At 44.1% G+C, this 27,781-nt stretch overlaps 2 long non-coding RNA genes and 1 other non-coding gene across 4 annotated transcripts; 2 read left to right on the top strand and 1 right to left on the bottom strand.

Moving 5' to 3' along the window:
* Window positions 1-283: 283 nt before the first annotated feature.
* On the top strand, window positions 284-475 carry LOC132209930 (U2 spliceosomal RNA). Its single transcript, XR_009446109.1, has one exon. It is a non-coding gene; the product is annotated as a U2 spliceosomal RNA (small nuclear RNA).
* A 2,310-nt stretch (window positions 476-2,785) lies between these two features.
* On the bottom strand, window positions 2,786-15,379 carry LOC132209870 (uncharacterized). 2 transcript variants are annotated; one of them, XR_009446003.1, is made up of 3 exons: window positions 15,340-15,379; window positions 10,123-10,222; window positions 2,786-4,541 (listed from the first exon to the last, which is right to left on the bottom strand). It is a non-coding gene; the product is annotated as an uncharacterized LOC132209870 (long non-coding RNA). The 2 variants fall into 2 exon arrangements; XR_009446002.1 differs by having other exon boundaries at window positions 15,219-15,373.
* Window positions 15,380-18,835: 3,456 nt separating this feature from the next.
* Window positions 18,836-26,800, top strand: LOC132209869 (uncharacterized). Its single transcript, XR_009446001.1, has 3 exons — window positions 18,836-19,893; window positions 25,403-25,533; window positions 26,732-26,800. It is a non-coding gene; the product is annotated as an uncharacterized LOC132209869 (long non-coding RNA).
* Window positions 26,801-27,781: the final 981 nt, after the last annotated feature.

Raw genomic sequence — 27,781 nt, 5'->3', positions numbered from 1 at the left:
GCTTGTTGGTGACGTCAGCTCTGCCCTACCTCATCTGATTGGTACATTTTCGATGATCTACATTCACTACGAAGATGTTTTCTAGAAAAGTGATGAAAAAGCACTGGTGCAATCTGACTTCTTTGCCCTGGTTAAGAAACCCAGGAGTTTGGGAACAACAGTAAAAACTGTCAGCAGTGATTTACAAGTCTTTGCACACAGTCAGGCTGGTGGAAAATAGGATCAAGTGTTTATTATACCAAGTGTTCACAGTTGGTGGCTATCTCATGTGTGGAAACATGGCCTTGCTTTTAGTGGTTTTGGTGTGAAGACAACACCACAGAAAAAGCATTTGTCCCTATCAGCTTTAATATCTGATATGTCCTTTGCCTAAGGACCCTATATTAAACTGATTTTTGGAGCAGGGAGTTGGAATACGAGCTTTCTCCATGCATTATTGTGGTATTGCAGTGTTCCCAGGAATGATGAAGTCTTATTAAACCAATTTTAAAAGCAGACTGATCAAAACTTGAAAAATCCTAGGTCCAAACACCTTGTTATCTCAGATTCTCCAGCATTTGAAGTTCCTACTATCCTCGATATGCTGGGATATGCTCAATGCTCTGGAACCATAATCATGGAATTCCTACAGTGTGGAAACAGGCCCTTCAGCCCAACAAGTCCACACCAAACCTCACAGCATCCCAGCCAGATCTATAACCCTCCTAATGTACCCCTCCCTGAATACAACAGGCAATTTAGCACAGCCAGTCCACCTAACCTGCACATCTTTGGACTGTGGGAGTAAACTCACACAGAAATGGGGAGAATGTGCAAACTCTACACAGGCAGTCGCCCAAGGCTGGAATCGAACCCGGGTCCGAGTGCTGTGAGGCAGCAGTGCAAACCACTGAGCCACCGTACCACTGAAATGCTTTCTCTCAGTACTTTCACCCAACTTTCTCTAAATATGCTTGTTCCAAGGTAAACGTTAATCTCTCCTTTTCTGCATGGTCAGCACTTACTCTGAATATTATTGCCTCATCCCTGGTACATGCTGCACCTTCCCACCAACACCATCCCTGAATATTCACACATGGCATCAGAAGTAAAAGAAAATCACCTGCCAACACTACCTCATTACAAATAGCATTTCACAAAAAAATGCTATCGAAGTATTCACTAATTTTGAATTTGATGATGATGACTTGGATGTATTGAATGAGAGATTTTGGGAACACTGTGAGCCAGGAAAGGATATGGTGTATACAACGCACATTTTTCATTTGAGTGCAAAAGCAACCAATCAAACAGATGTGCACGTGGCTGCTTTATTTTTCGCAAGTCGAGGCCTATGAGTTTAATCAGATTACTGACTCACTGATGTGGGACACAACTGTGAATGACCAAGTCAGTGGCATATTACGCCAAAAGCCATTTCTCACATTAGCCAGACCAATAGATATTTGCGGATCTAGCAAAATGAGCCAGAGTGAAATAAAAATGCTACATCAAGATGCCCAAAAAGTACATTGTTGCTGTCAGAACTCTACATGCTTTTCAGCACCTGAGGCATGTTCTGCTCAGGGCCTGGCACAATGTCTCTGCCTTTCCCTGGCATTTTTGCACTTTGATGTCTCAACTAGAACCTAATGTCCCACAGTGCTCCTGTCTTGCCTGGTTGCTTATCACAGGCATAAGTCAGGCAGCTTAGCATCGTTATTACCAGCAGTCAGTCAAGGGCTGGTCAGCAGCTGTGGCAACTAATGCATTTTTTTCAACCAAATGGTCACGTCTACAAGTCTCAGGGAAACAGTTCTCAGTCAGGGCAAGGGAGACAGGATTCAGTCAGGGGATCCTGACACAGCATGTCCAAGGAATCATTTGATATCAGCCCAGGGACTTTGACAGTGTCAGTCAGCCATTGGGGCAATCAGGATCAGGGAATCTGTATCACTACAGTACAGAGAGGTGGCCACACTCACTAATTACATTCTCAAAATGCTGCAATAGACTTGTTGAGCCTGAATTATGTTCATCAATCCAAGCTGACCCTGTCCATTCCTGCCATTGGAGGTCAGTTTGATGAAATGCTCAAGGTTTTTGGGAGTTTGGGAGGTTCAAGTCCATAGCTCCCTGAAACAGCAGCACAAGTAGATAAGATGGTGAAGAATTTCGCTTTCATGGTAAACAGCATCAGGATATGGTCAACGTGGATGTCTGGTTCCTAAGTGGCATGTCAGAGCATGCACTATTTGTACGAGAATTACTATGGTTTCAACCACGAAATGGCCACAACTTGATCAAAAGAGAAAGTGACCAACAAGCAGTTTGAACCATCAGCTGTCAAATAAATTAAGACAGAGTTAAACGTATTGGCAGGAGTTTTTTTTACATTTTTTTAAAAAAAATTCATTCATGGGATGATCACATCACTGGATAAGAATGGCAGTTTCCTTCCCTAAAGGCCGTTGGTGAACAGATGGGTTTTTTCCAACAAAGACAATGGATTCACAGTCATCATCAAATTCTTATTTCCAGATGGATTCACACCTAGGTCCCCAGAACAGTATCTCAGCCTCTAGGGAAGTGACGGACAGAAGACTAAATAGAAAATATGTACTAGAAATCATACAATGTCTTGGTTTATGTTTCCATCATGAGATCCATCACTGCTATGGACACCAGGTAAAGAGCTGAAGAGACTGCAATGCCCCCAGGCAGAGTCACAGCGGTCACCAGGTTTCATAGCCGACTGGGAAAATGCAATCAGGGATTATAGGACATGACTCAGCCCAATCCTATGTTTGGATTTAAAACTTTCCTTTGATTTTTATCCACAAAATGAAAGATTACATTGTTTCCAATAAACAAATGTCTGTGGAGAGCAACAGAATCCGTCATTGTAAAGGTGTGCAGACCTGTCTAACAAATAAAGGGCCATCGAGATCATCACAGAATTCCTACAGTGTGGAAGATGGCCATTCAGTCAATATCAACCCTGCAAAGAGCATCCCACCCAGTCTCACACCCTACCCACCCTATGCCTGCATTTTGCACACAAGATACTATGGGCAATTTAGCATAGTCAATCTACATAATTTGCACAGTTTTGGACTGTGGGAGGAAACCAGAGCATCTGGAGGAAACTCACGCAGACAGTGTCTGGGTAAGACACTGTTTGTCAGGTCAGTGCGGACATGATGGGCTAAATGGTCTGCTCCCACACTGGAGGGATTCTATGATCTCCAGCAACAAGCCCAAAACACATGGTTTTTGAATCTACTATAACAATGTGTGGAGCTGGATGAACACAACAGGTCAAGCAGCATCTCAGGAGCACAAAAGCTGACGTTTCAGGCCTTGACCCTTCTCTAGGCCCGAAAAGTCAGCTTTTGTGCTCCTGAGATGCTGCTTGGCCTGCTGTGTTCATCCAGCTCCACACTTCGTTGTCTTGGATTCTCCAGCATCTGCAGTTCCCATTATCACTGATACTATTTTTGATTCTACTGTTAGCTATATTCAAACCAATCAACTTATTCAGAAATTTGCTGGCAGTTAACCAGTCCTGATGAACCAGCAAGTCCCTTTTCACATATCGTGCAGGTGGATAGTCTTTAGTCAGTGCGAATGTGTCGACGTGTTGTGACAACGTGACTATTTCCAAGCTCTACCTTACACAACTGTTAGTGTGACATTTTATTCACAATACCAGCACCTTTAATTGAGCAGGGGTCGGTAACATCTGTACAAACAGCCCAAAACCATGGTTCATTTGATAGTGAGAGTGACAGCAAAGTTCTTCAACTGTGGTTGTCTGTGAACTCGCTGGTGTGTTAACAGTTTGGATGACAATGAATCCCTTCCCACACTCAGAGCTCATGAAAGGTCTCTCCCCAGAGTGAACTCGCTGGTGTATCAGCGGGGAATTCGAATCAGCAAAGCCTTTCCCTCATGCAGAACAGGCCAATGGTCTCTCTCCAGTGTGACTCTGGTGGTCAGTTTCTAGCTGGGATGGATGAAGAAATTCCTTCCTGCAATCTGCACATTTCCACACTGTCTCCCAGTGTCACTGCACTGGTGTTCGGACATTTCAGATGAATCTTCACAGACTCTTCAACACACACACCATGTGCATTTCTCCCCAATGTGAGTGCTGCGTTTTCCTTCAATGTTCAAAACCCTGAGATAATTGGGTTGTGATAAACAAAGTGACCGTCAGACCTGGATGTGGACCTGTTAAAATTCTCCAACTGCAGACTATACTTTCAAACAGAAAGTTAAGTGTAGCGAGTAAGAAACCAGAAGGACACAGATTGTGAAACTGAGAAATTCTCTGGGCATGTGTGGAGCGATACTTGGGGAAAATGCTGGATCACCATTAGAACAAATTCATTCATAAATATCCTCCAGGTAAGGGATCCAGTCAGTGTTTGCATAAAACTACCAAAAGAGAGGTGGGGGAAGCCAGCGAGGAAGGACAGTCATTGTATAGATCTGTAACTCAACCTTTCGATCCCTCTGAAAGACTAAGAATAGTGCAGAAGTAAAATTGTGGGAATCTGAAATGAAAACAAAAAATGCTTCATCAGCATTGTACAGCACAAAACAATCCCTTTGGTCCCAGTTGTCCATGCTGACTAGATATCCCAAATTAATCTAATCCCATTTGCAAGCATTTGACCTATACTCTGCGACACCCTTCCTATTCACATACAACATTTAAAAGGTATCTGGATGGGTAACTGTACCAGCTTCCACCAGTTCCTCTGGCAGCTCATTCTACACAGGCACCACCCACTTTCCCTTTTTAAAAAAAACAAATTCGCTGGAAAAGCTCAGCAGGCCTGTAGCATCTGTTAAGGAGGAAAAAAAGTTAACATTTCAGGACCGGTGACCCTTCCTCAGAACCCGAAACTCTTCTCTCCTCCACAGATGCTGCCAAACCTGCTAGGCTTTTCCAGCAAATTTGTTTTTTTTTAGATTTAAGGCATCTGCAGTTCTTTTGGTTCCCTTTTAAGACTTTCCCTCTCGGCTAAAGCCAATGTTATTAGTTCTAGTCTCCCCTAACCTGGGAAAACAATCTTGGCCATTCACCCTACGCCCACCATAATTTTAACAACCTCTATAAGGTCACCCCTCAGCCTTCAATGCTCCAGGGAAAATAGACCCAGCATATTCAACTTCTCCCTACAGCTCAAAATTCCACCTCTTGCAACATCCTTGTAAATCTTTTCTGCACCCTGCCAAGTTCAACAGCATCATTCCTATAGCAGGGAGACCAGAACTGAACACAGTATTCCAAAAGCAGCATAATCAATGCCTTGTTCAGCCTATAACATTGACCTCCCAACTCCTACGCTCAATGCACTGACCAATAAATGCAAGCAGAGCAAATATCATCTTCACTACCTTCTGTACCTGCCATCCACCTTCAAGGAACTGTGCACCTGCACCCCAAGGAGTCTCTGTTGTGTAACAGTCCCCAGGGCCTCATCATTAACTGTTTAAGTCCTGCGCTGATTTGCATTACCATAATGCAATTGCTCACATTTATCTGAACTAAAAACTTATTTCTATCACTCCTTGGCACATCAACCCATGTGATTATGTTCCCATTGTGCTTGGGAAGTAAACGCCTTTGCTGTCTACTACAACAACAATTTTAGTGTCATCTGCAAACTTACTAACCATTCCTCCAATATTCATTCCGCATGATTTGCATCAATGATTAAAAAAAAGCAGTGGACCCAGCACCGATCCTTGCAGCACACTGCTGTTCATAGTCATCTAGACTGAATCCACTCTCCCCCAGCTGACCATGATCTTGTCTCCTACCTTCAAGCCAATTTTGTTTCAAATAGCTAACTCTCCCTGGGTTCCATTTGATCTAATCTTGCTAACCAATCTGTCATGTGGAGCTTTGGTGAATGCCTTGCTGAAGTCCATAATAGACAATGTCCACTGCTTTGAGTTTTTTGAAGAAGTGACGAAGAAGGCAATCAAGTTAATGAGACAAGATTTCCTACTCACAAAGCCATGTTGACTATCCCTAATCAGTCTTTGCTTCTCTAAACACATGCAAATCCTGTCCCTCAGAATCCCCACCAGCAACTTACCCACCACTGACATCAGGCTCAACGGTCGATGGTCCCGTGGCTTTTCCTTAAAGAATGACACCACATTAGCCACCCGGCCTTCTGGCACTTCACTAGTGTCAGTGATACAAATACCTCAGCAAGGGGCCAGCAATTGCTTCCCCAGCTTCTCCCAGAGTTTGTGGGTAACACCTGATCAGGTGCCAGGAACCTATCCACCTTTATGCATTTTAAGACATCTAGCACCTAGATCTCTGTAATATAGACACTTCTCACGACTCACTATTTATGTTTCCAAGCTCTCTCACTTCCATATCCTTCTCTGCAGTAAATACTAATGCGAAATACTCATTCACTATCTCAGCCTGCAGTTCCACACAGACAGCCTCGTTGATCTTTAAAGGGGCCCTATTTTCTCCCTAGTTGCTTTTTTGTCCCAAATGAAGTTTCAGAATCTCTTGGGATTCCCCTTAACTTGATTTGCCAAAGATAGCTCATGTCTCCTTTTTGCCGTCCTGATTTCTCGAGTATAATCCTACTGCCCTTGTACTTCGAGGGATTGACCTAATTCCTGCTGTCAATACCCGACATGTGCTGCCGCCTTTTTCTTGACCACAGCCTCAATTTCTCCAGTCAGCCAGTATCCCCTACATTTACCAGCCTTGCCCTTCACATGAACAGGAACATATTGTGTCTGGGCTCTCCTTATTTTAGTTTTGAAGACCTCCCACTTTCCAAGCATTCCTTGACCTGCATATTACCTCTCTGGATCATCTTTTGCAAGTTCTTGCCCAACAATGTCAAAGTTGGCCTTACTCCAATTTAGAATTTTGAAATGTATATTAAATAAATAAGTTTTATTTTAAACTGATCACATCTGCCTGCATCTGGCATATACTCCTCTAAACCTCTCTTGTCTATGTCCTAATTCAAATGTCTTTTAAACAACGTGGCTGTACCTGTATCTGCCACTTCCTCTGAAAGTTTGTTCCACACATGGAAAACTCCATAAAAATAAAAGTTTCCCTCATGTCTTTTTAAATATGTCTTTCTCCTCTCACCTTACACACATGTCCGCTTGTCTTGAAATCAGCCAACCTTGTGAATAAACCCTTGCTATTTGCATAATCTGTGCCCTCATGATTTTATGAACCTCCAAGGCCACTCGTTAACCCATTATGCTGCAGTGAGAAAAGTGCCAGCTTTGGCCGTCTATTTGATAATCAAGCCCTCCATTCCTGGCAACATCCCAGCAAGTCTATTCTGAACTGTCTCCAGTTTAATAATAATGTCCTTCCTGTAACAGGGCGACCAGAGCTGCACACAATACCTCAAATGAAGCCAAAACAATGTCCTGTACAACTTCAACATAACATCCCAACTCTGAGACTCTAAGGTCTGAGCAATGAAAGGAAGTGAGCTAAACAACTTATTAATCACTCTGTCTACTTGTCTACATAAACTTCAAAGAATTATGCACTTGAATCTCAGCATTTCTCTGTTCCACAACACTACCCTGGGTGCAACCATCAATTGTGCAAGTCCTACCCGGTTCATTTTACCAAAATACAATGTCTCACATTTATTCAAATTGAACTTCATCCTCCACTCCTCAACCCATTGACATAATTGATCAAGATCTTGCTGTCATCTTCGATAACCTTCACTGACCACTATACCAACATTTCATACCACTAATTCTAGTATCATCTGCAAACTTACTAATCTTGTCCCTTAAATTCTCATCCAAATCATTAATATAAATGAGAAACAAAAGTGGACCCTGTGCCAAATGCTGTGGAACATGCTGGTCACAGAACTCCACTCTGAAAAATCCTCCAGCACCACCGTCTCTCCTCCAACTGAGCCAATTCCGCTTCCAATTAGCGAGCTCTTCCTGAATCACATGTGATCTAACTTTACGTATCAGTCTACCATGTGGAATCGTGTCAAAGGCTTCACTCTCACTCTGGAGGTGCTGCAAAACTGAAACAATTCCCCCACCATTTGCCCATCATTCCTTGAAAAGTTAAATCCAAACTCTTTTTTGAGAATAACTGCTAAATCTGCATCCAGCTGCCATTCAGACTGTTCCAGATCCTGGGAACTTGCTGAGTCAAACACTCTTCACATTTTCACTCTGCATTTTTTGCCAATTATCTGAATGTTGTACTCCACGGTTACCAAACATTGCTACAATGGAGAATTACCTGAGCTTTTGTTCACTCTCTCCAAACCAGAGACCCATCAATTTTAATTGACTTATGGGATGTGGCCTTTGCTGCACAGGCTAATATTGATTTCCACTTTTATTCAATTTGGAGAAAGTGGTACTTTCTATTACTGCTGCACTCCATCTGCTGTAAGTACACCACTGTGCTGTTATGATAATAATCCACCCTGGAGCCTCACTACCCTCCCTACTGCAGGAATCATACCTCAGACCTCACTACCCTCCAGATCATGCCCTCAAGCCTCACTACCTGCATTGTTGCAGGCATCATTCTCGAGTCTCAACACCCTTCACATCTGTGGAATCCCTCTCCAGCCTCATGACCTGCCTATCGTTGGAATCCCCCTCCAGCCTCAACTCACACCATCTATCTAGATTCCTCCAGTCTCACAGACCACCTTATCTGTCATCTCCTCCAGCCCACAAACTTCTTTAGCTCTATAATTGTCTTTACCGTCACAAACTCCCTCTGTCTGGTCTCCTCCAGCCTCACAATCTTCCCCATTTCTGTAATCTCCTCCAAGCTCACTTTTCTCTATTTTTGTAGTCTTCTCCAGTCTCAGAACCCTTCCTGTCTCTCATATCATCCAGCCTCACAGATCAGTGATACAAGAACGATATTTCTTTCCTCCAATACAATCCTTATTTTTATTCATCCACATGATGGCAGCACTTTCAATTTCCTGGGCTTCAGGCCCCAGAATTGAAGTCAACCGCTTTCCCTCTATACCTCACTTTACTCCCGAAAACACTGACCAATCATGAGTCATTTAGTCTAATATCTCATTTTCTGAAATAACTTGAAATATTGCTGGGCATCTTCCTATGTGAAGAGTCTCGGAGGTCTACAGCACAGAAAAAGGCTTTGTGGCCCATACAGCCTGGGCTGGTTAAAAACCACACCCTAACTATTCTAATCTAATTTTCCAGCACTTGGCCCATACACTTGTCTGTGTTGGCATCACAAGTGTGCATCTAAATATGCCTTAAACGCTATGAGGATCTCTGTGCCTACCACCCTCACAGAGAGTGAGGCTCAGTGCCATTGTCACAGCATGATGACATCACAGACAGGAACAGAGACGAGCTGAGTCTGTGCAAACCAAAGATCCCCCACACACCGTGAAGGACGGGAGGGTCCCTGATAGGGGGCAGAGGAGATTTAACAGAATGGTTTGTACGAAGAGGGTTTTTAGTTGCATGGATAGGGTTTTTTTTAAAGTTATAATTTCATGTGACTTAGGTATTGCTGGTACATATTGAGAATATCCATCGACAATAGATGGACTCTCATTCTCAACCTCTCCCCTTGCCTGGGGTGTGGTAATCTTCAGGTTAAACTAGCCCTATGGTCAGGTAGGATAATGGTGACTTCACCTTAGGCACAGTGATGCCACTTTGCCTCAGTGGTGTAGAGGGGAATGTTGAATGTGGTGGATGGGACACCACTCCGACACTGCTTCATCTGGAGGATGTTAACTTCCTTTAATATTGTTGGGGCTGTACTCATGCAGGGAAGTGGAAATGAAAAGTGGATGAGTGCCTCACACACAAGAAGCAAACTGTCATTGGGTAATCAGGTGCTTGGGGAAACGGAGATTGATCTCCTTGTAACAAAGGATTTTGAGGGGACCTTTGATAGGAGGTGTTTACAAAAGATAAACATTAGAATGGTAAAACGTACACAACTGGCCATAAAAAAGGACTACAGGACATATATTGAAAGTTGTAGGAAAGATCTATTGAGAGAATGGAGTAATAAGAGAGAAATTTTACATGGCAAATGGGAATGAGCAGGAACACAATACTCACACACAATGCGAATATCCAGGTCCTGATGAATTGAGTAATTCTGTCAGAGTTTGGTGTTACAATTATTGAGCTTCCTACCTGAAAGTCCACTTGTAATATCCTGTAACACAAATTCATAAAATCCATCACTGTCAGAGTAGAAATCCACAACATCCCCTCCTCCTGGCCGAGGGTAACTGTGCATTGTTCCTGCTGCACATTATTCCTTGTGGGAGTCAGCAGCTGATTTGAGGGATTTCTATTTGGGTTTCTCGGAATTTCCACATTGGGGCTTCATGTCACTGAACAGAACAACAGGTGTTTGACACAAGGCAAAGAATGGCCAAGATTTAGTGCGATGCAGGCAGCAGGATTTGCTTCCTTTTCTTTCCTTCTGTGCTGCTGCACTGCCACAATGAGACATCAGCTTTTCCGGCCCAATGCAACTTGATGAACAAGTTGTCTCGATTCTGAGAAATGGGCAGTAAGCTTCTCCCAGTCATTTGAAAAAACGCCCCTTAAAAAGGCAGCAATTACATATGTGTCATGTTGCCCAGTGCTCCCAACAAAAAGATGAGAAGAATGAGGGAGGATCTCATAAAAAGGGATAACAGTCAAGTTCCATGAGGGTTAGAGTTTATGGAGAGATATTGATAAATGGGCGACAAGTCGGCAAATGGAGTATAATTTGGGAAAATGAGAAGTTGCTATTTTTTGAGGAGATGACCGAAGAACAGTGTTATTTAAAAATGTAAAAACTGTGGAAAACTGCAACACAAAAGGGATTCAGGAATAATTGTGCAGGAAGCATGAAGCGAGCACACAGTTGCAACAGGTAATCGGGAAGGGTCATGGGATGTTATCCTTATGTCAAGGTGTTTGCAGTAGAAGAGTTTGGAATACATGTCTTAGGACAAATATACAACTTGCTGGCAAGACCACATCTGGAAGAATGTGAGCAGCTTTTTTGGTCCACTTATTCGAGCAAGTATATCACTTCACTGGAGGCATTTCAAAGAAGTTGAACTAAGATGATCATTGGTTTGGAGGGATTATGTTTTAAGCTAAGACTAAACAGGTCTGGAATATACTAACTAGATTTTTTTGAAGAATGAGAGATGTTCTAATTAAAAATAGAGGATTCTCAAGGGAGTTGACAGGATAAATGCTGAGGAAATATTTCTCATCGTGGGAGCAGATTCTTGATAAGGCAGAGAAGAGAGGGTTCTCTTTTGGAATTGTCAAGCTTAAGGCAACACAGACATGGGTAAGGGGTTTCAGTCGCGAATGAGCTGGAGTGAGGTGGAGAGAAGGAGCATTTTAGAGATTGAAATTTCTGGCATTTGTGATTGAAATGTACGGTAAGATGATCATCTTGAGACCAGATATGAGAGCATTATTGAGAAGGGTGCAGTTCAGCCTCAGACAGTTCCCAATGAGAGGGATGGATTCAGTACAATAGTAAGGAAAAATAATTTGTAATAATAACTGAAGGCAATGTGTTTTACTATCACAAAGTGTTATTGGAGGAAATTTCAGCTAATCAAGTAGTGGAAGCATGAAAAGCAGTTTTATAATTGAGTAACAGTGGAGCAAAGTGATGGAGACGAGTTAGATCTGAACATTGTAGAATACATGTGAAAGTTAACACAGTGCTTGTCGAAGATCTCACCTCCTGGAAGTATGTTGGTGAGAAACAGCATGGGCCAAGGATAGATCCTTGAGGGACATTTACTACATGGATTTCAGACAGGAAAGAGAGATGGAGTGGGATTTTCCAATGACGGTGAGGTCGAACATTGGTTTTAAACAGAATGGGTGAGAAGGACATAACCAGAAAAGAGAAACAGACAGAACAAGTAACAATATCTGTGAATTGGCATGGGGGAAGAGGCAGGGAGGAGGAGGAGGAGAAATAAGAGTTGGAATATTTGTAGTTTAGTGAGAATAGGGCAAAGGGTTAAGATGAGCTCTGATAAGGCTTGACATGAAACTGGACAAAGATGCAAGTTTAAGCCTAAAACGAGGAGCAACATGCTAGGCAATTTGGTTTGGTGGGCTTGTGGAAGAGAGGGAAGCAGCAGAGGCAGCTGATTGGATTGTCTCAATCTTAGTGACATAGAAACTGCATGTGTCTCCTTCACTTGCTGTTGGAGCGGAGGATGGAGGAGACAGGATGATGGACAGTGTTTTGCAAAGAAACAATGCCTGTGTTAGTGATATTTAAAAATGAGTGAACAAACCTGATGACTAACTTTTATCCAGAATGTTAAAATGTACAACAGAAGTCCAGGTTCAAATCCTATCTCAGCAGATGGTGGAATTTGAATTCAATTAAAAAAACTGGAAGAATCAACTGGTTGCCATGGCAACAATTGCTGATGACAGAGTGAAAAAAAAATCTAATGTCCTTTGGGGAAAGAAATTTGCCAACCTCAGCAAGCCACTCAGTTGCAAATCACTGCAAAGTTTCAACAAAGGAATGAAGCTGGGTGGCCCATTTGGCATCTACCAGGGAACTAGGAAAGACAACTGCAGAATCAGCCCTATCGGCCCCCCAAACTCCTGCTTAATAATATCTGGGGGCTAGTGGCAAAATTTGGAGAGCCGCTTCAAAGACGAGTCAAGGAACAGTGTCAGACTCATGGAAACATACCTGGCAAACAATGACACACACCACTATCATTGTCCTTAGTGAAGCCCTGTCCCAGCAGACGTGACAGCACAGTGCTATTCTGACCAGATTATTTGACCTGGGAGTACTCAACTTTGACTCTGACGCCTGGAAGTCTCACGGCTCCTGCTGATTACCATGTACCATCCTCCCTTGGTTGATAAATCAGCAGTAGTATTATCGCTAGATTATTAATCCAGAGACCCAGGTAACATTCTGGGGACCTGGGTTCGCATCCTGCCATGGCAGATGGTGAAACATGAATTAAATAATGATCTGGAACTAAGATTCTCATGATGACCATGAAACCATTGCCAATTATCAGGAAAGACCCATCTGGTTCACTTATGCCCTTTCCGGAAATGTGCCATCCTTACCTGGTCTGGATGACATGTGACTCCAAACCCATAGTGATGTGCTTGACTCTTAACTGCCTTCCAGGTTATAAACGCTGGTCCAGCCAGCGATTTCCACATCCCAAGAGGGAATTTTAAGAAACAAAAAACTCCATCATGTTGAACAGCACTTAGAGAAAGCACTGCGAGTGTGAATAGCACTAAATGGACTCAATGTCCACATCAGGAGTAGTTTGCAGGAGGATTACCAATCAGGCTGGTCGGGTCCTGAAGGACAAAGCTGCTTGGCTGGGACTGCAGCAGGTGCTGACGCACCAAACGGGGAAAATATAGCTGATCTCATCATCACCAATTTCCCAGCTGCAGAGGCATCTGTCCATGACAGGATTGTTAACAGCAACCACCGCACACTCCTGTGGAGACAAAGCCTCATCTTAAACTTGAGAATACCCCCCATTGCGTTGGGTGGCACTAACTTCGGCTAAAAGGGACAGACTTGGAACAGACACAGGAGCTCAAAACCAGATATCTATGAGGCTTTGAGAGAGACTGCAACAGTAGCAGACCTTCTCCAGCACAATCTGTAACCTCATGGCCCAGCATATCCTACAGACAGCCATTGCCATTGATCCAGGGGACCAACACTGGTTGAACGGAGAGTATTGGAGGGCACGCCAAGGGCAGCACCAGGCATACCTAAAAAATAAGGTGCCAACCTGGTAAAACCACCAAACAGGACTATCTGCATGCCAAATAGCATAAGCAGCAAGAGTTAGAGCTAAGCCACCCCATAACCAATAGATCAGATGCAAGCTCTGCAGTTCTGCCACACCCAGTCGTGAACGGTGATGGACAATTAAACAACTCACTGGAGGAAGAATGCCAAAAATCCCCATCTTTACCCGACACAGGACCCCAACCTATCCATGCAAAAGACAAGTCTGCAGCAATCTTCAGCCAGAAGTGCCAACTGGATGATCCATCTCAGCCTTCTCCAGAGGTCCCCAACAGAGATGTGAGTTTTCATCCAATTTGATTCATTTCACATGATATTAAAGAAATGAATGAACAGTGCAAAGGTTATGGGCCCTGGCAACACTCTGACAATAGTAGCGATGACTAGTGCTCTAGAGCTTGCTAGCATCCAAGCCAAACTATTTCAGTTCTGCTACAGCGCTGGCATCTACTAACAATTTGGGAAACTGCCCAGGTCTGTTCAGCACAGAAACACTGAAAATTGAACCCGACCAATTTCCCCTCAAGCAATCTACTCTCTATCATCAGTAAAGTGATGGAAGGCGTCGTCGACAGCGGTCGTAAGCAGCACTAACTCAGCAGTAACCTGCTCAGTGACACCCAGCATGGGCCATGGTGGGCACTCGGTTCCTGATCTTATTACAGACTTGATCCGCAAATTCACAAACAGCTGAATTCCTGAGGTGAGGGGAGGGTAAACAGCAGAGCTCTGCACAAAAACCACTTACTTCCACTTCAGTGACAATGACTGACAGTGACACCTTAGTTTCAGCTCATCTGCTGAACCTCTCATCTATTCCTGTGTTACCTCTAGACTTAACTATCCAAACTCACTGCCAGTCGGCCTCCCACATTCAACATCCCTGCAACCTCAAGAATACCTAAAATTCTGCTGCACACAAGTTCATTTGTACCAAGACCTGTTCACCATCACTGCTGTGCTCCCTGACCCACAAAGGCTCCTATTTATAAGCAACAATTTAAAATTCTCACCAGTGATTTAATTCCTGGCTGTGATGAGCCCTATCTCCCTGCACCAAACAACCTTCAAGACTTGGATAACTCATTTAGTTCCAGACTCCAACAATGCGTTTAATCATCCCTTCACTATTGGAGGCTGTTTCTAAAGTTGCCAGAAAACGTGATCTGGAATTCCCCTGATAAACCTCTTAGGTTTGCTTTCCTTGAGAGAGTCAGGAAAACCTGTAGATTTGGTAACTTTTTGGTCACCTGACCTAATATGGCCTTACGTCAAAAGTTTGTTGATAATATTTTTGTGAAATTATAAAACATGATAAAAATACAAATAGTTTGTTGATTTGGACATAAACCATTAGCTCTTCAGTAGCTCTTCAGTATCGCTAGATGAATGATCTGTAACTTCTCAAATGGAGCATTGTGAGAGCACCTTTATCATACAAACTGCAGTAGCACACGAAAGTTAAACATCACCTTCTCCACAGGTAACAGGGCTTTGGCAACGATCGCTGGTACCTGTGGAAGGAGAAACACACAGTAAATGTTGCAGAAGTGCAAAACGAATGACAGATAAAAACGCTGTAGAATTTGGTGGTCTGAAATGGAAGAAAAATACACTCTTTCTGGGAAAATATTTCCTGACTGTGAAAGATACCATTCAAAAATTAATCTGGTCAGAGAGCAGCACATGGTCAGGGGGTGGGCAGCAGAGGAAAATTTATTTACAAAAAAGGTACAAGGAAATTACAGTAAAATACTACAGAGATCAAATCTATCCATCAGTAGAGACTGAAGAGATTAGACACCGACAAAGGTGATCAGGGAGCACAGAAGTGAGCAAGAGCAGTGTGAGCTGCTATGATCCAACAGTCTGGGAAAAAAAATCCATAAGAAACAAACATTTCTCTTGGATAAGAGATAATAGGAACTGCAGATGCTGGAGAGTCCAAGATAACAAGGTGTGGAGCTGGATGAACACAGCAGGCCAAGGAGCATCTTAGGAGCAGGAAAGCTGACGTTTTGGGCCTGGACACTTCATCAGAAACGGGGGAGGGGAAGAGGATTCTGAACGAAATAGGGAGAGGGGGGAGACAGATCAAAGATGGAGAGAAAAGATATTTGGAGAGGAGACAGACAAGTTAAAGAGGCGGGCATGGAGCAGGTAAAGATGAGGAGAGGTGGGGAGGTAGGGAGGTGATAGGTCAGTCCAGGGAGGACAGACAGGTCAAGGGGGTGGGATGAAGTTAGTAAGCAGGAAATAGGGGTGCAGCTTGAGGTGGGAGGAGGCGATAGGAGAGAGGAAGAACAGGTTAGGGAGGCAGGGACAAGCTGGGCTAGTTTTGGGATGCAGTTGGGGGAGGGGAGATTTTGAGGCTTCTGAAATCCACATGGACACCATTGGGCTGCAGGGTTCCCAGGCAGAATATGTGTTGCTGTTCCTGAAACCCTTGGGTGGCATCATTGTGGCACTGCAGGTGGCCCAGGATGGACATGTCATCTGAGGAATGGGATGGGGAGTTGAAATGGTTCGCGACTGGGAGGTGCAGTTGTTTCTTGCGAACTGAGCGTAGGTGTTCTGCAAAGCGGTCCCCAAGTCTCCGCTTGGTTTCCCCAATGTAGAGGAGGCCACAACGGGTACAGGGGATGCAGTATACCACATTGGCAGATGTGCAGGTGAACATCTGCTCGATGTAGAAAGTCTTCTTGGGGCCTGGGATGGGGGGGGGGGGGGGGGGGGGAAGAGAAGAGGGAGGAGGTGTGGAGGCAAGTGTAGCACTTCCTTTGGTTGCAGGGGAAGGTGCTGGGAGTAGTGGGGTTGGAGGGCAGCGTGCAGCGGACAAGGGAGTCACGGAGAGACTGGTCTCTCCGGAAGGCAAGCAAGGGTGGGGAGGGAAAAATGTCTTTGATGGTGAGGTCGGATTGCTGATGGCGGAAGTGTCAGAGGATGACGTGTTCGATCCGGAGATTGGTGGAGTGGTATGTGAGGATGAGGGGGATTCTTTTTCAGTTGTTATTGCAGGGACAGGGTGCGAGGGAGGAGTTGTAGAAAAATGCAGGAGACACGGTCAAGGGTGTTCTTGACCACTCTGGTGGGGAGGTGGGGAGTGGAGTTGCGGTCCTTGAAAAACAAGGGCATCATAGATGTACGGGAGTGGAATCCTGGGAGCAGATGCGGCAGAGGTGAAGCAATTGGGAATAGGAGATGGCATTTTTGCAGGACGGTGGGTGGGTGTGAGATGTTAATGTGATAACATCCCATTAATTTAAAGAAGTATAGAAATCAAAGTCTTTCATCTGCATTTGATTCCTATACAGAGACTTCGATTTATAGAAGTAAAGTCTTTTATCTACTCACATCGGTATGCAGACACTGCCCTGAAGCTTCCTGCCCAGCTAGGAATTCAGTGTAAAGCTTTTGTAACTCCTTATCTTCTCACACATCGGCATGCAGACACTGTCTTAAGTTTCCTGACTGAACTGAAATTAGAATCAATCTGTATCAAATAGGGTTAGGTGGGGAAATTTTGTAAAGGTGTGAAACCTCTAAAGCATGTAACTTCTGTCGCTGACTAAGGAGCCAGGGCACTGACTTTGTCCTAGCCAGACACACTGGCAACTTGAAATCACAATCTGTCCCGGACAACAACTCAAAATCACCTCCTGCCATGAGCAGCTACTTCACAAGCAATCGATACTATATCCTGGTCTTTTATGTTGTCGATGTAATAATTGCTTGGTATCCTGTTTTTGTCTGTTGTAGTAATTGTTTTATGTATCATGTCATTGGAGGTTGTGAAATCGTTTTCTGTATCATGTCTTTTGTAAAGTATAAAAAGCAGGGACTGTCCGGGGAGAACTCCTTGTGAGACTTTGCACTGTGTGCCGGGTTGAGTACAGTGATTCTTCACAGCTTGTACTTGCTTGGTAAGAAAATGATTGGTGTTTTTCTAAACAGGTCAGTGTCTTGTTATTGCAGCACGTCCGTGAGGGTCTCCGAAAACAAACTTGACAGGTGGGAGGAGGTGTATTCTAGGTAGCTGTGGGAGTCAGTGGGCTTGAAATATATATCGGTTTTGAGATTGTTCCCCAAGATGGAAATAGAGGACCAGGAAGGTGAGAGAGGTGGTTAGAGATGGTCCAGGTGAACTTAAGGTTGGGGTGGAAGGTGTTGGTGAAGTGGGCGAACTGTTCGAGCTCCTCATAGGAGCACGAGGCAGCGCCGATACAGTCATCCATGTACTGGAGGAAGAGGTACGGAAGAGGGATTGTTCCAACAAAGAGGCAGGCAAAGCTTGGGCCCACGCAGGTACCCATGGCCACCCCCTTTGTCTGTAGGCAGTGGGACGAGTTCACCGAAGCACATAATGGGGTCAGTGGAGGGGAACTGGTCAGACCTGCAGGACAGGAAATAGCGTAGGGCTTTGAGGCAATCTGTATGGGGTATGCAGGTGCTAATGTGGTATACTGCACCGCTGCACCCGTTCTGGCCTCCTCTATATCAGGGAAACCAAGCAGAGGCTTGGGGACCACTTTACAGAACACCTACACTCAGTTCGCAATAAACAATTGCTCATCCCCACCTCCCTAACCTGCTCTTCCTCTCACCTATCCCCTCCTCCCATCTCAAGCCACACCCCCATTTCCTACTTGCTAACCTCATCCCACCCCTTTGACTTGTTGGTCCTCCATAGACTGACCCATCCCCTCCCCACCTACACTCACCTTTACCTGCTCCATCCTCACCTCTTTAACTTGTCTGTCTCCTCTCCACTTGTCTCCCACTCTCTCCCTGTTTGTTTCAGCATCCCCTTCCCCTCCCCCATTTCTGAAGGGTGTGGGCCCGAATACGTCAGTTTTCCTGTTTCTCTGATGCTGCCTGTCCTGTTGTGTTCCTCCAGCTTCACCCCCGGCCCTTTTAAAGTTTCAAAGCTGTCGCGCATGCGCCCCGCGGATCACTGCCCCCAATAAAGATGGTGACGGTCACACGGGCCTATCGCCATCTGAGGCGTTGATTTGTTTTCTGCAAACGTGAGTCTGGGAGTTTCAAATGGGTGTGTTTTCCGACGTGCACTAACTGTTTGTAAAACTTCCCTCCAGCTTTCTACCGTTTTGCTTTCTTTACTGTGGCCTGCTCTTACCTCAATTGCACAAATCTTGGTCTCAGCGAAGGATCTAGGCCCGAAACGTCAGCTTTCCTGCTGTGTACATCCAGCTGCACACCGTGTTATCTCGGATTCTCCAGCATCTGCAGTTCCGGTTATCTCAGCGACTCTGCACCGCACTCGTGGATGATCACGTGGTTTTCACTGATCCCGCCCTCCCTTCATTCCGATTGGGCGACATCCGTCCGGTCATGCAGGGCACACCTGTGCTCCTATTGGTCGCGCACTGACATCAATCAGCCGGACTTCACTGTGAGCTGGAGCATGCGCAGTGCTTTGTGTTATTGTTGGAAGCAAATGAACGTCGTCGCAATGTTGCATTTTGAGACGAATGAGACTGAAAACTGGATCTGTCTTTTTACCTTCACAGATGCTGCCAGACCTGCTGAGCTTTTCCAGCAACTTTGTTTTTGTTCCTGATTGACAACATCCCAGTTCTTTTGTTATTTTTTAATAAGTCGCGATTGAAAAGGCTTCCGGCAGCTCAAAGCTAAAGGTACTCTTGATACCGCTCTGTCAGCCAATAGAGAAATAGCGATGAAATAAGGGTAATAAATACAGGTCTAGCAGTCCTCAGGTAAGATGTAAAGGGAATAATTATGAATATGAAGAACATCACGTGGTGAAGTGAGGTGAGTGTTGTTCATATGAACTGTGATTGGACAGAGAGGGAGGTTAATCAAAAAAGAACAAGCAGAAAAGAGACTCTCAAGAAAGGTCTGTGCAATGGAAAGCAACGAGAATCAGAAGATAAAAGCCCAACACAAGAAAAAGTTTGAAGACCGCGGCTGCAGAAACTCCAATAAGTTGTTTCACTGCTCTACTGCCTAGTTATTGACTTAAGCAGTATAATCCACATTCAACTGTAAGTAGCTGTCTGAGTTTGTCACTGTAGTTTACTTCATAACAGATAAACTCCACACTTTGTCTCAATAAAGCTGACAGTTGGTTCACCAATTAGTTCTGCTGCCAAGTCTGTTCTTGTTTGAAAAGGGGTATAGATCACATTTAAATAGACAATGAAAAATGTCAATCCAGGCTGGGAGCAAAATTCTACTCCCTCGCCACTGACTCCATCCCTGCCCCGGGTAACTGGCAGGTAACACACTGGTCACAGTCAGGGTGCAATATTTCACCCCAAGATGAGCTTCTAACCACATTACTCACCCCCACACTCATTATCACAAAGACCACATACAATTTCAACCTCAACAGCATCTCAGGTCATCTGCTGCTGAAACTCTCATCCATTCCTTTGCTACCTCTCGACTTAACTCCCCAAACACACTCCTGGCCGGCTTCTTAATACTACTTCCCTGAAATCTTGAACTGATCCAAAAATCTGCTGCCCATGTGTTTATTCTCACCGATTTTAACATCTTCAAGTTTTGCCATTCTGTGCTCACTAACATAAACATTTTCTCAGTGGCAAAGCACCAAGGTTTTGAAATTCATATCCTTATTTTGAAATTTTGGCATCACACCACTTTCGTTTGATAGTCCCTCCAGCTGCAAACCCCTCTGAGATATATCTGAAGAAGGGTCACTGGACACAAAACAGTAATGCTGCTCTCTCTCTCTCCACAAGCACTGCCAGATAAGCTGAGTTTTACATCAATTTCTGCTTGTGTTACAACTTTCAAGCATCTACTGTCCTTTTGCTTTTTCCTTCAAGACATTTGTTCTCCCTGACTTCCAACCTCCTGTGGATTTCTGGTTTTAACTCCCACCTTTTTCATGTTTTCAGTTCCTAAGGCCATAAGCTCTTGAATTTACTCCCTAAACATCCGTGGTTTTCAAAGTCCCCTTGTTTGTTCAGGATATTCCTTGAAACCTACTTCTTTGGCCAGTTTTGGGTCACTTGTCCTAATAAGTACCTGGTATCAAATATTGTTTTGTGACAACCTTGTGTAATATGTCAGATCATTGGATTGAATCAAAAATGTGAAAACATTTAAATTGTTCTTTTGGAAAACATCACTAATCCTTTACGATCATTTGGGAACTCGTTACCTAATATCATTGCAAGTGCGACTTCACCACATGACCTGCACTGGTTCAGAAAGGTCAAACATCAAGTTCTCCAGATGTAACTGAGGATTGGCAATAGTTACTGATACCTTTGGAGAGTGATCCAACGTTCATGTATCTGGATATGGTGAATGAATAGACAATAGGTGCTGGAGTAGGCCGTTCGACCCTTCGAGCCAGCACCACCATTCATTACGATCATGGCTGATCATCCACAATCAGTATCCTGTTCCTGCCTTATCCTCATAACCCTTGATTCCACTATCTTTAAGTGCTCTATCTATCTCTTTCTTGAAAGTATCCAGAGAGTTGGCCTCCACTGCCTTCTGGGGCAGTGCATTCCATATATCCATCGCTCTCTGGGTGAAGAAGTTTTTCCTCAACTCTGCTCTAAATGGCCTACCCCTTATTTTTAAACTGTGTCTTCTGTTCTGGACTCACCCATCAGCGGAAACATGCTTCCTGCCTCCAGAGTGTCCAATCCCTTAATAATCTTATACGCCTCAATCAGATCCCCTCTCATCCTTGTAAACTCAAGTGTATACAAGCCCAGTCGCTCCAATCTTTCAACATATGATAGTCCCGGACGCCATTCCAGGAATTGACCTCGTGAACCTACGCTGCACTCCCTGAATAGCCAGAATGTCCTTCCTCAAATTTGGAGACCAAAGCAGCACACAATACTCCAGGTGCGGTCTCACCAGGGCCCTGTACAGCTGCAGAAGGTCCTCTTTGCTCCTGTACTCAATTCCTCTTGTTATGAGGCCAGCATGCTATTAGCTTTCTTCACTGCTTGCTGTACATGCATGCTTGCTTTCATTGACTGATGTACAAGAACACCTAGATCTCGTTGTACTTCCCTTTTACCGAACTTGACTGCATTGAGATAGTAATCTGCCTTCCTGTTCTTGCCACCAAAGTGTATAACCACACATTTATCCACATTAAACTGCATCTGCCACGTATCCGTCCACTCACCTAGCTTGTCCAACTCACCCTGTATTCTCATAACATCCTCCTCACATTTCACACTGCCACCCAATTTTGTGTCATCAGCAAATTTGCTAATATTACTTCTAATGCCTTCGTCTATATCATTAATATATATCGTAAACAGCTGCGGTCCCAGCACTGAACCTTGTGGTACCCCACTGGCCACTGCCTGCCATTCTGAAAGGGACCCGTTTATCACTACATTTTGCTTCCTGTCAGCCAGCCAATTTTCAATCCAACTCAGTATTTTGCCCCCAGTACCATGTGCCCGAATTTTATTCACCAATCTCCTATGTGGGACTTTATCAAAGGCTTTCTGAAAGTCCAGGTACACTACATCCACTGGTTCTCCCTTATCCATCTTCATATGGACATGTTGCAGAACCTGTTGGGTAGGAGAAGTTCAGAAACAGAACTGCGATGGCTTCCTTCTGACTCGAGAGGGTCTAACTTTACTTTTTAATTGAAAAATCTTCAGGTTCATTTATAGTTCTTCACGGAGTATGAATTGTTGAACTTATTCAGCTGCATGTGTCCAATAAATTTCTTCAGATGTGAGGTCAAAGAAATTCAAAACTATTCCTCATCCTCCCACAGACTTTCTCTCACTGTTAAGGTGCCTACTCATGGACTTAGGGGATCCAGGTACATGATTATTTGAAGTTTACATCTCATTTAGACAGTGGTTAAACAGTCTTTTGGCACGGCAGCCTTCATTGCTCAATTGTTTCAGTTTAGGAGTTGGGAAGTCATATTGAGGTTGCACAGGATGTTGATGAGACCTCTTCTGGAATACAATGTGCGGTTTCTGTCACACAATTACAGGAGGCATATCATGAAGCTGGTGAGCGTTAAGAAGAGGTTTACCAGGATGTTGCCTGGTATGGAAGCTTTGATTTATAAAGAAAGGTTGGATAGACTTTGACTTTTCTTGCTGGTGCTTAGGAGGTTGAGAGGCGGCCTGTTAGAAGTTCATAAAATAATGAGACATGTAGATAGTATGAATTGTGGTCGTCATTTCCCAAGGATGGGAGATTTCAAGACTAGGGAATGTCTTTAAGTTGGGAGGAGATAATTTAATAAAAAAAATATGCAAGGCAGAACTTTGCAGTGACTGTGAACAAAGCAATGGCAAGTTCCAGCAGAGAAACGGGTGGCAAAGAAACAGGTGACAGTGAACCAGGCATGTGAGGGCTAATGTGTTTCGTTTGCCAGTGACATTCACCGCTTCACAAAGTGGAGAACGTTGAAGTGCAGCAGCGACGGTGATTATTTTGCAGGATATTCACCTTGCAAATGGTTTTTCCGCCAGTATCCCTGATTACATCGCAATCGACAGGATGAAAGCTGCAGCAAGACGTGTGGAGCCAGTGGTGTAATTGAGACGGCATCTGATTTTGAATTGGAAGTTTGGAATATTGTATCCTCTCTCACTCGAGTGAAGTTGACAGCTTTTCTACCCTTGCAAATTGACAGACACTCCCGAAGAGGAATGTCTGGCCAACGCTGTTTTTGTCAGGTTCCCAGCAGCTTAAGTGAATGGATTGCTGGGTTTTGGAAATTGAAAATTGAAATTAAAAGGTAAATGAGTAACTTGAGTGTGGGGCTACTTCAGCTCATTGTATATTTCATATCCCAGCTCATGGCAACAGTACCCATTGTCAGGAGAAACTGCATGTGTTCCACACAAAGCTGCCTTTTGCTGGGAAACCTTGTGTACAGCAGGAGAAGCGGGTAGAACACTGTGTGTATAAGACTGACACTGAGCCACACATTAAACGGTAAAGATAACAAGTAAAGTTGTAAACTTGCTCACCCAGCTGGCTTGTTTTCGTTCAGACTTTTCGTCACCACGCAAGGTAACGTCATGAGTGAGACTTCCGAAGAAGCGATGTTGTTCTCCTCCACTTGAAATTTATACTGCCCGGTCTGTTCCGGCAACTTCTGTCATTTCGCATTCTGTTCTGTATGGGTTGCATATGGGGTCCAATTCTATATGTTTGCCGACTGCATTATGGATTGAGAACCATGCCTCTAGGAATTCCCATGTGTGGCTATGTTTGGATTGCACTACTACGGTTATGTTGTCCCAGTTAAACTGATGGCCTTCATTATCCGGGTGTACTGATATTAGGGAAAGTTTGTCATGTCATTTTGCTGCCGGCTGATGTTCATGTACACTGACGGCTAGTTTCCTTCCTGTCTGTCTGATATAATGTTTGTGGCAATCGTTGCACAGTATTTTGTAAACACTGTCAGTTCTGCATGTCGTGGGTATGGTGTCTTTAATCCTTGAGAATGTTTGTCGTAGCATGGCTTTGGGCTTGTGTGCTACCGTAATTCCTAGTGGTCATAGGAGTTGTCAGTTCTGATATGTTCTTGATGTGTGGCAGTGTGTCCAGTGTGTTAGGGCATAATGTGTCCTCTTCGTGTTGCTGTTTAGTCAGTACCTGTGGATGAAATTGCAGGGATAGCCATTCAAAGCGAAGATTTTGTATTGGTGTTCTTCCTCTTTCTGCATAGTTCTGGGTCATTGCAATGAGTGGTGACCCATTTAAATAGTGTCCCGACACAGCTTAGTTTGTGCACCACTGACCTGAGTTAGTTGCCAAATTAAAAATATCCGAGCCCCTCGAGGCACTGACCCGAGTTGTTGTGTGCAAAAGACAACACACAAAGGAGGATCCTTGTGTGATTGATCCAATGTGATCTGTATGCCAGGGTAACAGTGAAGACTGGTCTTCAGCACCCACATTGAACCTGACTCCACTTGGCCTCCAGCCAACTCTCACAAACTATCATTGCCCTTCACTTTTCCTGAACTCCCCTCTATTCTTGTTTTAAACTGATTGCACGCCAGGCAGTTTCAGCTGGCATTGCTGATGTGGAACTGTAACATGGAGTGAATCGATTTTGACTGATCAATGACATAATTCTGCTTCTCAAGATCAGTCAGTATTTCAGATTTATTACTTTAAATGATAACCATGAACAGGCTACGACAGTGAAGGCACTGAATCGTAATCACTGGACCAGCAGGAAAGATCAGTTTATGGCACTCAGGACACTGTCTGATTCGGCCTTGCATTCTCCCAACCTTCTGCACATGATGCCCCTCTGCTCTGTTTCGGTTTTGTTACGTCTTGATATGTAATAGTCTCCAGTTATCTATTCTTTTGCTATTTCCAATACATGAGACCCTCTTTCCATGCCTTGTGCCTGGCTGCACAGCTCAGTGGTCAGAGCACTGGTCTCAGAAACAAGTGGTTGTGAGTTCGAGCCTGCTTCAAAGGTCAAAAAGAGCCCTTTAAAAATTATCTGAAATTATAACAGTATCATTTCCTCCACAGACCAGAAATATGTGTGAATTTCCACATTGCTGTTTGTCCTTCCACTTGAGGAGGAGCATTTGGAATGGCAGGAAGCAGCTGACATCAGTGATGTTTGGCTGGAAGTACAAGGTGAAGCAGGAAAACTGCAGGTGAGCAATGGGGGAGGAGCACAAACCCAGGGCATCCATCAAATACTTCCATTTGTTGCTGTAAACAGGTTCTAGTTTTGGAGTCTGGAATGGGACAATAGAGCCAAGTGAGTGACGTTCTGCTTTCTGGGGGTTGCTCTCTCCGAAAGCCTCTGGCACTCTCAGTGGAAGGTGTCCTTGTTAGTTTCCTTCTGTGGGTGAAAATGAGGGTCACTTCCCCGAGGGGGCATGGACACAGTCTTCCCACCTCAAACTTCAGTTTTGCTTGTTGGTTCCTCAAAGTGTTGACCCAGAAACCCGCACTGCACACACTTCATTGGGGAGACAGTGGCCTGAGATTGTTATCACTGGACACTTAATCCAGAGACCCAGATAGTACTTTGGGGACTTGTGTTTGAATCCAGTTGCAGCAGACGGCGGAATTTGAATTCAATACAAACCTGGAATTAAGCGTCTAATGATGAGCATGAATCTGTTGTCCTTTAAGGGAAGTAAACTGCCAGCCTTGCTTACATGTAACTCCTGACCCACAGCAATGTGGTTGACTCTTAACTGCTCTCTGGACATTTAGGAATTGGTAATAAATGTTACCCTAGCCAGTGATGCCCTCATCCCATGAATGAATTTAATAAGTATGTCAGGAATTCCTCCTGTATGCAATGATAACTGATTTGCTTTGCCCAATCTTTATGCAGACTGAAGTCACCTGACTCTTGAAGTCAGTGACCTTTCATCACAGTTAGAGCTCTCCCTTTCTGCTGGTGTCTTCAATTTCCTGTTTAGTGCCTTCTGCTAAAATTACCACTTGAGTTGACTGGGGTGGATATACATCGACCACTGTCAATTTCTGTCCCTTGATGTTTCTAAACTGTACCCAGACTCCATTTCACCAGAACTAATATCCATTGTCATTACCATATTAATTTTATTCCGTAACCAGTAATGCTGACCTACCTCCTCCTTCTTGTCAGTCCTTCCAAGAAACTGAATACCCCTGGAGCCCAGCTTCAGACATCGTAGATATTTTGGTTTCTGATTTACCAAAATATCCTGGATTCTGGAAAAGTCTGAGTTCAGTAGAAATTAGCAGTTGTAACACTGCTATGTAAGAAAGAAAGAGGAGCAAAAATAAGGGATAAAGCCAGTTAACATGATTTCAATCAGTTGGGAAAGTGCTTAATAATGTCTCTTCATTAAGTATGTTTCAGCAATGCTTTTAAAACAAAAATCGTATCATCTGATTAAATCAACGTGGTCAATCCAGAAGAAGCCATTCCATGATGGAGACAGGGCAGTTGCAGGTAAGTTCAAGGTCACCCTGGGGCCAGGCATGTTTGACAATTTCATTCCTTTTTCAGAGTCAAACAAGTGAGGTCGCAAAGAGGAAACCAACAGCTGCATAACACCTGGATCCCCAAGAGGCATTTTGTAGGGTGTCACACTGGTGGCTAATAGATAAGAGAAGGGCTCTGGAACTGAAGGTAATGTATGAGCATGAATAGAGAGTTGGTGAACATGCAGGACATAACAGTAAGTGTTGTTGTGACTGTGATGAGAGGAGTGCAAAGGATTCGAAGGTGAATATAAAGGTTAAATTAACCTCAGGGATGTTTTTAAGGGACTTTCAGGACAGATGAGACCATCCATCCTCTTGACAGCTGATCAGCCAGTCTGGCCACCAAATAAATTAATAGACGGATTGGTCACATGTGGGCAGGCCTCCTGGTGCCTTCACCCCCATGGGCAATATCCCAGGAAGGCTGTTAAGGGAAGATGGTGAAGATGGGAAACTGCATCCATGTTATGATGCCCACGTTTACAAACAAGCCCTCCCCACATGACAACCGCGTACACGGAGATGAAGTGGAAAACAGCAGGTAACTGCTCGAACAGGTTTTGTGTTCTTTCTCAGGAAGGTTTTCTTTTAAAAAAGAATAAGCCCAGTGACGTCACAATGGTTTGCCTGTGATGTCATAAACACAAACAAGAATAAACAATAACTGCTGTGTGTCCTCACTTCATGTTGAGACAACGTGAGGTGAACATTGCAGACTTGTAGCTCTGCAGTTTCAAGTGCGCATCGCTTATTTCTTTTCTCTCCCTCATCAGTGTAATTAGAACTAACACTAATTGAAGCGGAGGGAAAGGAGCAATACCTTCGTGGTATCACTCTTGGTTGTGAGAAGAGTTTTGAGGTAATTTGAATTCAATATATACTGGACACTATTTGTAAAGAAATTGGATTTTA

Source organism: Stegostoma tigrinum, chromosome 8, assembly GCF_030684315.1.
Source record: "Stegostoma tigrinum isolate sSteTig4 chromosome 8, sSteTig4.hap1, whole genome shotgun sequence".
Taxonomy (NCBI): domain Eukaryota; kingdom Metazoa; phylum Chordata; class Chondrichthyes; order Orectolobiformes; family Stegostomatidae; genus Stegostoma; species Stegostoma tigrinum.
This window is presented reverse-complemented; position numbering and strand designations above follow the sequence as displayed.